Source organism: Vicugna pacos, chromosome 4, assembly GCF_048564905.1.
Source record: "Vicugna pacos chromosome 4, VicPac4, whole genome shotgun sequence".
NCBI lineage: Eukaryota > Metazoa > Chordata > Mammalia > Artiodactyla > Camelidae > Vicugna > Vicugna pacos.
Window position 1 is genome coordinate 53,969,159 of NC_132990.1, and position 16,034 is coordinate 53,985,192.

The window sequence follows — 16,034 nt, forward strand, 5'->3', positions numbered from 1 at the left end:
TCCTTAATGGCAAGAAACTGGTCCCTCCCTTTGTATACCCTGATTGCTACTCCCTCCTTACTCTAAACTCAACTGCCTTAAGGAAAAAGGTTCTCAGGGGTGGACCTGAGGTCTTTCTGTCTCCAAGAAGGATTTAGGATCATATGTAACCATCCAAATATGCTATAGAATTTCAGAGACTAGAGAGACTCAGTTATTGTTCTGTTGGACATAAAAACCCAAGCCACTTTCCTACTAAATTCCTGGACTGAGCTACTGGAGTTTGGTCAATGTGAATTGATCTTATGGAGAGCCCTTTTGCCCAATTCAACATACTGCTGTCATTTCCACATCTGATCAGGTAGTAGGAATTGATGTGTTTCATACTTATACCTCCCTGTCCCATAAATTCCAGAAAGGATTTGCCCAGTTGGAAAGAGTACACAGAGGGACAGAGGTAACTGAACTTCCTGCCATGCCATCAGGGAGTGTGCCAGGATTTAGCGTTAGTACGTATCTCTACTCTCTGATATGCAAAGTATTCACTACATGAATTCTATCTTCTTGAATGGCAAGTTGGAAGCCATTGTAGTGTTATTCATATCTGTACCAGCAAGGATGGTTGATAAACCCCAGCAAAATTCATAAGACTGCCAGGTAAGTAAAATTTCTTTAGATTACATGGACAGATACATAATGCTCCATCTATTCCATAATCAAAGAAAAATTGCTATGTTTTATCTTATTAACAAAAAGAACATCCATTGTCATATTGGGTTCTGTGTACTAGAGATACTATATACCTTACACGAACTTCCTCTAGGTAATTTGTATTGATTAACCACTAATCAAATTTCTCTGAATGGGATTCAAACCAACCAGCTATGCTGGAAGCTGGCCAGCAAGCTGTGGCACAATTTCTATGTTTGAAGCCCACAATCTAATAACTCTTTCAAGCTACAATCCCTATAACTGATGATTTTTTGGATTAGGCCCCTCTGGAAGAGGAAGACAACCTTGAGTTAGAGGTGTCCTTTACTTAAGGCAAACATAAGCACTAAATCTTTATTAGTAGATGCAAATCACAGGAAGTGAGAGTGAAATGCACAGAAGACAGAATGTAACCAAACTGGTTACTCCTTCAGCATAGACATAACAGGTCACTTACTCATGTGGGATATCACTGTGCCTTATACAGCCAAAAGAGAAAGGATGGAGGAGTGATTACCTGCATTGCTCTCCCATCCTCTCTCCTTCCCTGGTTAAACTTCACTCCTCTCCAATTCCCAGTTTCATCACCTGGCTCCTTATATTCTCCATAGTGAAGCCAGATACCAAGACCTGTGGCCTGATGCTACACATATCTCTGAAAGTAAGAGGAAGAGCCAGCACCCCTGCCTCCCTTGATGATGATGTAACTATGAACATTACCAACAGTCAGTCTGTACAGAGGTGACTGAGGAGAAGAAAGCAATCTATTGAGGCTGAGATCTGAGGTAGCATATTAGGGGCATCTGATACACATTCCATTACTATTGCTACTTCCTTATATGAATTGTAAACATAAATAAAGGATAGTGAACACTATAAAAGGGTATTTAAAAGTCAACATTCATTTGAAATTCCTTTATTACTTAAATTACAGATCTAAATCATTACTTTTTCTGTTCACTGAAGTCACCTAAAAGCCTCCTGAAATGACATTTCCCACTACATCAGGGAAGTAAAATAAGGAAATATCTTCCTTAGGAAAGGCAATGCTGTATAAATCTGTTTCCTTTGGCTGGGCAATATGAATTATTTTAGGGGGCAAAATTTACCTGCTGTTATTAAATCTCAGAGGGATATTAGGGGCAGTATTAAATTATGGGAGGAAATTTCTGTAGTTCATTTTTTCCTCCAGATATGACAAACATGATTTGATAAACTGGTCAGAATTTTGTTTGTATGAACTAGTAGTATTTTACATACTCTTAACATCTTTACTTATAGGCTACTGTTGTGGCATGATTCTCCTAAGAACTATTACAATATTAAAATGAATTGTTTGATGATCCATGCCATTTAATGTGGCAATTTTCTTTACCAAGTCTTAGCTGTGTGGTATATGTATTTATAACTTTTATCATCACAGCTGGCAATACATGTGACATAGAAAAAAAAGAAAAACAGAGACTTCTGTCTGTACAACAAGAATTTGCATTTAGAATACATTTGGAATTAAATGAAACATTATGAATATACATGTTTATCTGCTTGAGAAAGACGTCAAGCATTTAAAATGTTAAACTCTTTCCTCCTGCAGTCAAAATTCAACATTAAAGTAATTATCAATATCTTATGTAAAAATGGTCACCTACTTTCAAAAAATTCAAAATTAATTCCTAAATACCATCACTTTGTTAGTAATTTTAAGTCAAGTATTGCTCCCTGAAAGAGCCTCAAATTATGATCAACAAGTCAAATACTACAAGAATGATCTCTAACACCATATACAAAAATAAACTCAAAATGGATTAAAGACTTAAATCTAAGACCAGATACTATAAAACCCTTAGAGGAAAACATACACATAACACTCTTTAGCATAAATCACAGCAATATATTTTTTTGAACCAGCTCCTGGAGTAATGGAAATAAAAGCAAAAATAAACAAATCGGATCTAATTAAACTTAAAGGCTTTTGCACAGCAAAGGATACCATCAACCAAACAAAAAGACCACCTACAGAATGGGAAAAAATATTTGCAAATGATGTGACTGACAAGGGACTAATTTCCAAAATATACAAACAGCTCATACACCTTAATATCAAAAAAAAAAAAAAAAACAAACCAAGCAACTCAATCAAAAAATGGGCAGAATACCTAAATAAACATCTCTCCAAAGACAGACAGATGGCCAATAAGCACATGAAAAGATGATCAACAACACTAATTGTTAGAGAAATGCAAATCAAAAATACAGTGAGGAATCACCTCACACCAGTCAGAATGGCCATCATTAAAAAGTATACAACAATAAATGCTGGAGAGGGCATGGAGAAAAAGGAATCCTCCTACGCTGTTGGTGGGAATGCAAATTGGTGTAGACACTATGGAGGACAGTATGGAGGTCCTTCAAAAACTGAAATCAGACTTAGCATGTGATCCAGCAATCCCATTCCTGGGCATATACCAGAGAAAAATATAATTCAAAATGACACCTGCACCACAATGTTCACTGCAGCACTATTTACAATAGCCAAGACATGGAAACAACCCAAATGTCTATCAATGGATGACTGGATAAAGAAGATGTGGTATATATACACAATGGAATACTACTCAGCCAAAAAAAGAATAAAATAATGCCATTTGCAGCAACATGGATGGACCTGGAGATCATCATTCTAAGTGAAGTAAGCCAGAAAGAGAAAGAAAAATGCCATATGATATTGCATACATGTGGAATTAAAAAAAAAAAAGGACATACAAATGAACTACTTATTATTTGTATCTTAAATGATTGATTTCTTGAATCCATGTAAGTGCATTTGACTGTCCTTTATGACTGGATTACTGCATTTTGTTGATTCTTATTTTGTGGTTGGCTTTATTCCTTTCACAACTACTTAAGTTTAAAAAGTGAAAGCTCTAAACTGTTCTTTAGAAACCATAAATAGTACATACACGTAAATTTTAAAATGGTTTTATTTCTTAATGAGTTGCTCTTCCTAGAATAAAGTTTGTTTACCCAAAACAAAACAAAAAAACAAAACAAACACTGCAAGAACGACTGTTTCTTAGTCATCACACAGAGTCAGCAGATTTTGTCAGTAACAAGATAGTCAAAACAGCAGTCAAACTCATAGAAGCAGAGAGTAGGCCACGGGCCTAGAGGAGGGAGAAATGGGGAGATGTTGTTCACAGGGTACAAAATTTCATTTATGAAAGATGAATAAGTTCTGGACATCTACTGTACAGCAAAATGACTATAGTTAACAATACTGTATTACATAGCTAAAATTTGCTAAGAGGGTAAATCTTAAGCATTCTTACTATGAAGATAATATAAATAAAATTAAATAAGTAAATGAAAGAAGACGACAATGGTTATTATGTGAAGTGACAGATATATTAATTCACTTGATTGTGGCGATTATTTCACAATGTATACGTATATCAAAACATCAAGTTATACAGTTTTATGTACGATTCTCATTTGTGAATTATTCCTCAGTAAAGATGAGGGGGGATGAAACTAACAGAGGAAAAAACAAAACCAAGAAAATAGAAATTTTCACTTTATTCCTGTTTGAGAATGACTACCTTTTGAGGGCAATGTCACACAATATTTCAATGATAGAGCTTATACAAAGTAAAACAGTTCCCACCTCCTTTCCATGCTGTCCTCTTTTTCACCAAAGCCTCCCAAACACTTGTTTTTTGGTTTGAAGGTCAACTAAGACCTGGTACAAGTGCGGCTCATTAAATTCTGAAACTCCATTACACTTAGTAGGGCATCCACAGGGTCCACATCTGAGGGGACAGCTGGAAGAGCCTGCACAGCCTGCTCTCTTCATGCAGAATGCATCAACTTTGACATTACTTGCTGATTGTAACAAGCACCACACTCAAGTCTCTCTCCTTCTTTTTCTACCTCCTACATATACACTAACCCTCATAATTACCAACTCCTTGTACCCACTTTATTTATAAAGTCAGAGATTTTTTTTAATAGGGAAATTTGTATCCATATTTTACAGACATCTATAGACTTACACACATGAGAAAACATTTTTTTGTTTTCAACATTTCTATGATTAATCGAACTCTTTCTAGGTTCAGTCATCCTACTCATGCAGTTTTCAGTTTTCATGCTAATCTTGCTAGGAACAAATCTGTATGATTCTCTTTTTACCACACAACAATGATTTCCTTCTGCATTGCTAACATGCAGATAATCATCCACATACGCAGCTCCAGCACAACACTGGGATCTATTTAACTTTTTAGAGCAGTGCTGGCAATAGAACTTTCTGCAATGAAGTAGTGTCCAGTGGTGGCTACTAGCCACATGTGGCTATTAAATACATTAAAAGTGACTGGTGTGACTCAGTTTTAAAATGCTTAACTAATTTAAATGTAAATAGCTGTATGTGCTTATATTTGGGCAATGTAATTTGAGAGAGTAAACTCTATTTTCAAGAACACCATTTAAAAAATATAGCCCATCAACTAAGGAACACTACAGTCTACAATTCAAACCAATAATTTGTAATATCCAAACTCCATTCCTTGCAATGTAGGAATTTTGGATGAGTTATTATTTTCAAAGTGTCCATAAATTAGCATATTTTACTATAAGAAGTGAACACTTTATCTCGTTACTCTTCTGAGAGTTCCTTTAAACAAAGGCCTTCACATCTTAAGCAAAAATAACAGGAAAACATTTGAGAATATCTATTCTCATTTTGTAAAGTTCAACACCTGCTACTCTTCTTTTTTCAAATAAGCAAAGTAAGGACTAGATAAGGTCACATGACTATTGAGTAACAGTGTGAGTTGTAGACTCAGGAATATTGGTATCTACTTATTGCCCTTTAGGCTAAACATATTTAATGCTAGTCAGTGTAAGGAGCTGGATTTTTTTGAACAGAGAAAAAATAAACATGAAATAAAATTAAACAAACATGGTATTTTAGAAAGGAGTTAAAATTAAATATTTCCAAAAGCACTGTCTTGAATAACAGAGATAGCTTTTCATGAATGTTTTCATCCAAGAGCTTGATATATATGAATACCTACATGGTCTTTTTAGCACAGACCTTTGGATCTTACTTGCAAACGTAACGTTATGTTGGAATAATCTAAAAGTCATAACAAAGTCAAAGTGGATTTATAGACTCTTAGTTTGTTTATAATTTCACAGGGAAGCATTTTTTTTCATATATAAGTTTACACTGTAGTACATAGATCTTTTTTATTGCTCAACATGTTTTAAAATGCAGAAAAAAGATAATAATAAAAAACACCTGTGTTCTCACAACCAATAATTAACAAGATTTTGGCATTTTTGTTTTAGAAATTTTAGTAACAAAATGTATTACAGAAAAAGTTGACGTTCCTTTTGTTTCCTACATTATATTTTCAAGATTTTTCAGTTTTACGATTTACAGGATTCAGTAACCCCTCATATTGCAGTTCAACTTGGCAAAAATAACTGTTGATTAGTCAGGGTTCAACTGAACTAAAAATAAATAAAGAGAGAAATCTTCTCTCTCTTGGATAAACCATACATATTTATCACAGAGTCTAAAATTACTTAAAGATCCATGGGATAGAATAAAGAAATAAATGCTTGGCTGGCTAAGTCACCACACAAGACTTTCTAGCTACTCCATTCATGCTCCCCTGCAGTAGTTCCAGGGATTGCCCAAGCTTCCCTTCCATTCCAAAGTTTACACATGCAAATAGACCAACCTTGTGAATATTTGAGAGATACTGCCTGCTTTTTTTCCCTTATTTTTCCAAGCTAACATTCTCCTTTCTCAGGGATTGAGATGATTCTTGGTATTTTCACTTGATCTGATCTTTCTGCAGTACTTAGCCAAAGTCCTTTAACTGATTTTGGCATCTGGATAGTATAATCTAGCTGAAGGTTTGGTGAATTAAAGAGAATGGCATCTCTATTCCTAGAAACTGCTTTATTATTGACTAATAACTAACTGGTGGTGAACAAATTACCTTTACAACAATTATGGCTATCAGACCAAAAAACAAACAAACAAACAAAACCTCATCTTGGTACTGGAATCATGAAAATTTGACTTTAACTCCAGATTTTGTTTTTGGCTTATCTAGTTGTGACTTGTGGGATGCAAAAGTCCTCTGTGAGGTTCAGTTCTTTCCTTGCAGTAATTTGGTCAAAATAAATGAGACTAAGAAGGTGAAAAAGCACTAAAAAGGTGAAAAAGCACAAGAGAATACTAGTGATACAGAAAGCTATCAGTAATTATCAGCTAACAAATATAGTAAATGATTTTTGGCGACTTCACTCTGAGTGCTTGCACAATACTTACATTTGAAATAAATACTTTAATGACAGTAATTCTATGGAAGAACTACAAAGATAAACATTTTAAAATGGAATCATATATTTTTTTTTAAATTGGTAATTTGTAAGTCAAGAAAGAATAACCCTTAAAACAAACCTGAGGCTGTTATACTCAAAGACCTTTAGCAAATGCATCTTGGCTACAAAGCTTATTCATCATTTACTCTAAACCAGAAAGAGAAAATTAACTAGTTTCTTTTTTGTTAAGGCCATTATACGCTGAAAAGATGCTTCATTATCCTTTCTATTTTTCCCCACCACTAATTCTATCAGCTCTATTTTTTTCCCCTCAAAACTTTTCTTTAACCCCTTTTAGTTGTGCATATTTTTCTCTATTTTCTTTTCTCTCCTCCTTACTACATTTGTTTTCTTCTTTTACTATGCTACAATATTGCACTTAACCAAAAATCTATCAAAGGTCCATTTGTTACCTAACAGAATAGAGCATTCCCACTGGAAGCCGATTTTATTGCAGGAGTTCTCTCACATTCCTTCAGTGTCAACAGAGATTTACAGACAATTTAAACATCAAAGTTTTTCTAATAGCCTAAAAAGTTTTTGGAAGCAATTAGCAGTCACTGAGAATTATCTCAGTGATTAAGAGGCTCATAGGTTCAGACTCAAATCTAAAATCAACTGAAGGAACAAGACTTCTCTGAATGAACCAAAGAAACATAGAAACACAGTATGTTATTACCCCAGCATATTTTGCCCCCTACTTTGAGTTAAAAACAGGAATTTAATTCACACATTTTCAGTTAACCATTTTCTAGATATCTTGAGTATTAAAAAAAATGATGATTATAACCTGATGAATATAAAGAAAACTTAAAATTCCATCAGCATGCATGTGTGCAGAAGTTTATGAAGAATGCGATTTTTACATAGCTTCAAATTCTTCAAATTGCGTATTTCTCCAAATCTTAACAATTAAAAAAAGAAAAAGAATTTTCACAATAGAGAAACCTGAAATATACCAACTATCAAATGATTAAAGCAAACATCCTTAATGGGACAAACTGAAGCTGTAAACATTAGACATCATTACCATTTATAGCTACCTAAATGAATTGGTGTGGCAATTTAATGATTTATAATTATATGCCTAAGTAGCTCACATAACAATTTGTTTATATGTTTAAATCAATTACATAGTCAATGAGTTTCTCTCATATATCCTGAATAATACTTATTAATTTCTCCTCAATGAATACGTGATGCTTAATTTGGTTAAGCAAATATGTTTACTATCATAAATTAATGCAGGCCATGTACTTAATAATCAAAGTGAATTCCACCTCAGAGAAAACTACACTGATATCAGGATTAAAGGTGTTCCAGGCAAGAAAAATAATTTCAAACCTATTATTACTATGTTGAATATAATCACTTCCTTCAGTCTATGGCACCATGCCTGCTCTTCAGGGAACTTCTAAAAATCAATTATAATGAACCAATATGTCAGGAAAATGTTAAGGATGTGGTATTTTTCAGTGATCTGTGCACTAATTTAGAGGGAGAACAGATTTGGATTAAAGTTGTGGGTACCTGGATAACCTGTCTCTGCTATTTTGTCTTAATCTCTTTTTAAGAACATAAATGAATTTAGTGTGTGTGCTTCCTGCCCACAGTGTAGTATAGCTGTTGTTTGCTGATGTTGTTTCTTGTGGAGACAAAGGGTCCTTTTGAAGGTGTGGGACACAAATGGCATCAGTTATCTTGAGGGAAGTTCAGTATTTAGACAAGAAAATAAGGAGAAAGGTCTCTGATCCAAAGTTGCAGGACAACACTTGTTGTCTGTGGGCCTCATGGAGTGAAGACTGAAGCCTCTGACCAAAGGGCAGGCTTGTTGATACCACATGTTTGGGAGAAATGCTAGGCTCCATGGAGCTTCTTTCTGACTAGGCAGTGCCCCACCTGTCAGGGCTCCATGAAAATGGGTCAGGGCTTCCTAACTGCAAGAGTAGCCACAGGTAGCAGGAGTAGTACTTTCCTTCTGTTATCTCTGAAACTTTAATAACATCCTATTTCAAGTGATAAGCTCATCTCCTGTAATAAGGATAAGAATTGTAGCTGAAATTAAACTCCCATGTGGAAAACAGCCTAGGAAAGGCATTTCTCCAGCAAGTTACCATTATGGAGATATGATGATAGATAAAGCTAATAGCAGGGATTTGGCAACAGTGAGCCACTATATTACTTAACAGCTGGCAAGGATTTGTAGGGCAAATAATTCTTCTCAAATATATCTACATATGAGATCCTAATGAAATATTAGGCTTCTTGCTAAAAGCACATGGATCCCTAGCTAAATATATTTCGTGGTGTTTATGAAAATGAGATATAATAAGTTGGTGAAGACTGGGAAACACCAGGTATAATTTTAAAAGGAGGAAACAATTCTACTCATATAATGAAACCACTGCATTCACTGCAGGTGAAGTTCTGAAAATAAAATGTGTCTCTCCCAAAATATGCCAAAAGATTTCATGCAATAGCTAGAGCATGGGGAACATTAGTTTTTGAATTGGAATTCATCTGTACCTGGGACTCAATGCACTGACTTTCACTATTCCTCTAATTGAGTAAAATAATACTTCTCTTCCACTGCCATTTTTCATGTATAAGAAAAGACATTTAAAAGAAGTTTTGCAGTGAGGACCCCGGAATTATCTCCTGTGGTAGTACAACCTTCTTAAATGTGGAACTGACGCCAGCAAACATTACATCATTAACAATTCCTGGGAAATAAAAAATAGGCTTTGGGTAATAAAATAGAGTCTAACCTTTTTTTTTCCTTTGTGTTTAGCCCAGCTTCACTTGCTCAGACGTTGCCACGTGCAGAGGTCTTATACCTGGCGCTTCAGACTGGAGTTCCCAGGGCAAAACGGCTCTGCCAACGCGTCCGCTCAGCGCCCCGGAGCAGCAGCACTGCGCTCCACGCTCAATTCAAGATGGCGGCGGCGGCCTGGGCAGCGTCCTCCTGCAGATACGCTGCACCTGGCCCCGTGGTCTGCTGCCCAATGGGGCGCGAGCAGCACAGCTGTACCCAACTGGCCAGAACCCCGCCCCGCCCCCCACTGACGAGATTCCGGAAAGCAGCCCGGCCCACAGCCTCTCGGGGTAAAGCACGTGTGCTCTATAATGAGAGCTTGGACCTCTCCGCTCATCAAATAATAAAGCTTTCTTTTACTTCTGAACCAAGCTCCATCTCCTGTTGTCCTGAGCGAAAACTGTCAGGAGGACCATTGCTGGCGCCTGACTTTAAAGGGTCAGTAGCAGAATCACTGGATAAAGTTAAACTATCTTCATGAGAAATGGCAATTTACTTTAAATTATGAAACTTAAAAAATTACTTAAGATATTCTGTAAATATTAGCGGAAGTATGTCTCTTTAAGACCATTCTTTTTTTAATTAATTTATTATCATAATCATGTATAATTCTATGGTAGAAAAACACTACAGCATTCCAACTTTTAAATAAAGATTAATATCTGGCTGCCACACGGGAAATTGGTGGAGTCTGTGCCTTGTATACGAATAAATTTCACATAAGTTAATTTACATAAACAGGCCATCTTTTCAAAATAAAACTTTTGATAAAGTTAATTTTATCTAATGTGCGACTCTACTTAAACTGATTTTTTTTTAGCCACTCTCACATAAATAATATACACAGAAAACTTAGGACACCTGGTTGGGTAGAAAATAGTTTATACCTGTTGTAGGACACCTGACTGGGTAAAGAGAAGAGAAGAAATAAAGATCTTTAAAATTTCTGCTGAAAACATACTTTTAACCATTTTACTCAGTTATGATTGATGTGAAAATGCTGTACATACTTAATGTACACAACTCAAAGGGTTTTGGGATAAGTATATTCCCGTGAAACCAGCACCATCATCAAGGCCATAAACATATCAGTTTCAGCCCAAAGATTCCTCTCACTCCATTATTATTGTTGCTGAAGACCATTCTTTTTGAAGACATGTTTTCTACATAGAATCACATACTGTATGATTAAAAAAAATACAACTTCTTTATTTTAAACATTCAGACTCTTTTGCTGTGGGCATTCTGGATATCAATATACCACCAGTACAGGGGGGAAAAGGGAAAAAAATGGCCAAGCAGACCATGGAGATTATTTATGGACAAGGTCTATAATAGGAATAAATATATTTTGTTTGCTACAATTCAGCCACATGCCATACCAAACCATAACAGATGAAGGCAAATGTGGTTTAGTTCCAAGCACAGAAGCAACAGAATATTATTTTAGTGAAGAACTATGCAGACTGAATGCCACAAAAATTGATTAAAAGGTAAGTAAATAAAGACAACTTGCATTTATTAATCTTATCCAAGATGGTAGAAATTTTGCACCTAATATATAGAATTTCAAAATTATAACTATTAAAGTAGCAGATTCCTGTAACTGACAATAAATTATTTCCCCATCATGATAAGTAGCAATGATTCAAGGCTGAGTAATCAAGGGGAATGCAAATGCTAAGGCAGTAAGAAGTGGATGGTAATATCTTTGGAAAATAGTGGAAGATTCAATGTGACTTGAGTCAGAATGAATGGAGGCATGCATTTGGGGAAGGTAAATACATCTGTAACCACTGTGCACACAATTTTAAAATCTTAAACTATAAAACAGCTTTTAAAGATTCTCTCTTTCACTCCAATTAGGCTTTTAGCCCTCTTCCTATCTGTCAAAAATGTTCTTGTCAAGGTTACCATGACCTTCACATTGCTAAATTAAATTATAATTTATAGACCTACTTACATAAAAATATACTCAAATAATTATCAAAGTGATCACAATAATAATAAATAATAATGAAGCCATTAGTTCACACCTATAATGATCATCATTAACTCTAAATTTGTAAATACCAGGGGAAAAAAAAACAAAACAAAAAAACCCCCGAAAAACCCTTCATTTTTCCTGGGCTAGTGACAAAAAATAGAACAACTGCCCCAGTGTGCAAATAATATCTTTGGTTTTCCAATCACGTACAGGCATAACATTCCCTTTAATGTGAGAACAGATGCAAGTGATGTAATGGACTTCTAGTATTTGGGTATCACTGAGGTAAACTGGAAAAATTTAAGAGAAAATACCCAATAACTTATTACCTTTGATTTTTTAAAATTTCAATTATTTTGAAAGGTTTCAAAATACAGAATCAAGACTGACCTATACCATTGACTTAGTTTGGTCATATTCTATTAAAAATTATGGATGGCTACATTAATATGTGGGATCATTAAAAATTAAAGTGACAGCCATACTTATATTAATTTATTGCATAAACCATAGGAAATAGATCGGCAAAATAATAGTTCCCACTTAAACATTCCTAACATGCCTTATAGTAGCCACAAAACTGAAAACAACCTAAATAGCCACCAACAGGTGAATGAACAAACAAACTACAGTATAACCATACAACAGAGTACTAGTCAGCAACAGACAGGAATGAACTATTGATACGTGTTACAACATGGCTGAACCTCAAAATAATCAAGCAAAAAAGCAGACAAAAAGAGTGCACACTATATGATGCTACTAATATATAATTCCAGACAATATAAACTGATCTCTAGTAACAGAAAGTTGACCAGCACTTCTTGAGGACAAAGAGGGATGAGCAAGAGGAATCACAAAGTTTCATGAGAAAACTTCAGGAGCATGTGGATATGTTTATTACCTTGATTGTGATAATGGTTTTATAGGTATACACATACGTCACCTATGGAAGTGTATACTATGTGCAGTTTATTGTACACCAACTGAATCACCATAAAACTTTAAAAAAAGAAACAACAGAGGTTTTGAAAAAAATTCCTAAAGTACTTTTCTGGTAAAGATAGATCTTCCCATTTGATAGATTAAAACACTGAGGGGATAATTGAAGATTGCTTGATATTCTTTTTTGAACAGCAGTCCTTTTTTTTTTTTTGGTAATATAAAATGTCCATCAGTGTCTATTTCTCCAACTAAACCCTGACTCTCTTGCCCACACTGGCAAGACACATATCTATTCCATTAATTGATTTAAGCTCAGATTTATGTTCTGAATGGGCCCATTAGTTAGGTTGAAGTTTTCACCCCAGGAGGATAATGGCATCTGTGACATCACAGATAGAGGACTTCTTACAAGAAAATGACAGAGAAACTGTTTGTAAAAAGATAATGATTGAAAAAAATGAGATAAATTTCTTTATGTGTTGAATGCCCCCTACAGCTTAATTAATGGGGTCATGCACCAGATTTATCTATGCTAATTATGTTTCCGTTTTCATTTTCGGCTCTCCTATTCATGGTAATTGGTAAAGATCAGTCTCTTTTGTGTCTTTTATTTTCCATGTTTAAAAAGAAATGGATTTTCCTTCCACCTGAAGTTAAAAGAGATAGAATGTAAGTAACATTATAATAAAATTATTTTATAATCAATTTATACTTTCTATGGATGGATCAGATCTACTCTGAATTTTCTTTAGTAAAGTCAAATCTGACTAATTTCCCTCTGTATGCAAATATTTTTTAGTATGTGTTCTTATAATGCACTTGTGTGATTTTAGGGAAGACATTATATAACCTGACATCAAAATGTCATAAATACTGCATAATTCATTCCACTTGAATTTTGGATTTTAAAATTCCAATTTATTTATTTTTGTAAAGACCCATTTTATGAAAGCCTACATTAACCAGTATTTGATTGGTGATAAACTTCTATGTGTGAGAGAAATAAGCATCTATCACGTTTGTGTTTTCATGCCACTCAGAATTCAACGGGATTCTAATACGCGGGTAAATGTGCAGACCTTTAGCACAGTAGTCGGCACATAGTTACTGCTTAATGAATATTTTTGGTCTTTCTCGTAAGTGTAGAAAATGATAAAATAATGACTAACTAAAGTTCCTTCTCAGAAATGCACATTTCCATTTGTAACTTCATTCTGAATTCACACGATCTCAAAATATTTTTGAAAATATTAAAGACCATTTTGCTACATTGGACAGTTTCGCCTTTGTATTTTTACGTGACAGCTCCCTTACTGAAATTTCCGTCATAAGTGTTACTTATTTACCAATTCCACATTGCACCTCCCAGTTTAGAGACTAGTCTTAGCTTCAGACTTCTTATGTTCCAATATAGGATGGATCTACAAAGTAATTTTATCCATCTCAGCCCCATTTCTCTTACCAATATTATAGAAATATAGTAATTCTCATAGAGCTATTGTAGAGATTAAATAAAATCATTTCTTTTTAACGATTGCTTACACAGTACCTACTATGTGTTGGATATTTCTTAAAAATACTTATATAAGCTTAAATCAATCCTATTATTGTTCCCATTCTACATGTCAGGAGATTGAGACACAGAGAAATTAAGTAGTTTCTCTAACATCTAACAGCGAGCCAGTGGTTCAGTCTAGGCAGCCTGTTTCTAGTCTCTCTGTGCTTAACTTCCAAGCTGCTCATGTGCTCTGTGACCAAGATGGCCTTAGTGTTTCCCCTCAGTCTAACTAAATTTTAGAAAGATTTCTTCCTGATTGTGACTGTAGATCAAATTATAAACCTTTACTATTACTAATTTTTAATTTTTAATATCATCAAAAATTTTGGTACAATTAAGGTCTAAAGGGGGAAATTTGCTTGCTCTATCCTATATTAGAGGCTAGTTGACTATGTCACAAAGAGATTAAATAACTTCTCTGAGATTCCGTTAAGTCTCAAATCCTTCCCTGACTACAAAATTTTAAATGGGGACAATATTAACATAATGGGGCAGGACTGACAATGAAATTACATCATTTATGTCAGGTATGTATATGGTACAATATATATCTCAATAAATGTCTCTTCCCTAACTTACCACCAAATAAGCCCTCAACCACGGTCCTTCCAATAAATCCTCACATACAGGATTGTAACTAGACCTTGTGTCAAGACTTCTGGCATAACTTCTCAAGTTACTCTTGGAAGGTAATTTTGAAATTTAAATAACATTGCAAATAAGAATTTTTTGTTTCAAAAAATACATGACTCATTGAAATAAATGGACTTGTTAGTCTATAAACTATTTGAACAACATTGATAGGCACATGGAAAAATCACATGTGTGAGAGACACTTACATAGGAATACTTAGAATATTGACTTCCATGTTTCTAATATGAAATCTGTGATATTCTTCATGCTGTTTCTTTGTGTGCAGTGTGCCTTTTCTCCTTCTTCTGGCTACTTTTAAGATATCTGTTGCAGTACTTATTATTAATTTTTCAAAATTTGATTTTGATCAGGGTTGGCATGGAGTGTGTGTGTGTGTGTGTGTGTGTGTGTGTGTGTGTGTGTGTGTCTGGACCTACCTTCTCTCTAGGATGTTGCTATAGTTTTATCTAGCCTTATCTTCCCAAACTCCAATCTCAGTCTCTTCACTTCTACAAGATCACAATCTTTTAGGGGGTTGCCCCTACTGCACTCCAGTCTGCAAACTATGCAGAAGCAGCAAGCTGGGAAATCATAGGCAACACTAATTTTTATTCTGTTACCAAGGCTCAGAGTCCGTACTTTCTGTTGTCCAATGTCTCAAAATCATTGCTTCACATATTTTGTCCAGTTTCTATATGTAAGGGTAAATCTGGCTCTTGTTACTCAATTATGGCTAAATGAATTTGCATTTCTTTAAGTCTGTCATGTATTGTTTTATTTATTTTGAAATCTTTGCACTAGTACCTACATACTTGAGGCCTGTTCTACCTTGTTGATGGACAGTATTATTAAATACTCCTTTCTACATAGGAAATAGTCCTTCTTCAGACTAATTTTTCTGATACTGATACACTCACTACATCTTACTAGTATTTGCATAGAACATTTCTTTTTAAACTTTTACTATCAATCTAGATATGGTTTTTAAAAAGATCCACTA

General features: G+C 34.7%; 1 long non-coding RNA gene across 3 annotated transcripts in view; it reads right to left on the minus strand.

The window, feature by feature from the left end:
• Positions 1 to 10,054, minus strand: part of LOC140696108 (uncharacterized) — a 375,098-nt gene extending 365,044 nt beyond the window's left edge. For all 3 annotated transcript variants that reach the window (XR_012072136.1, XR_012072137.1, XR_012072138.1), the window contains exon 1: positions 9,864 to 10,054. This is a non-coding gene — a long non-coding RNA (uncharacterized lncRNA). The remainder of the gene's footprint in view (positions 1 to 9,863) is intronic.
• Positions 10,055 to 16,034: the final 5,980 nt, after the last annotated feature.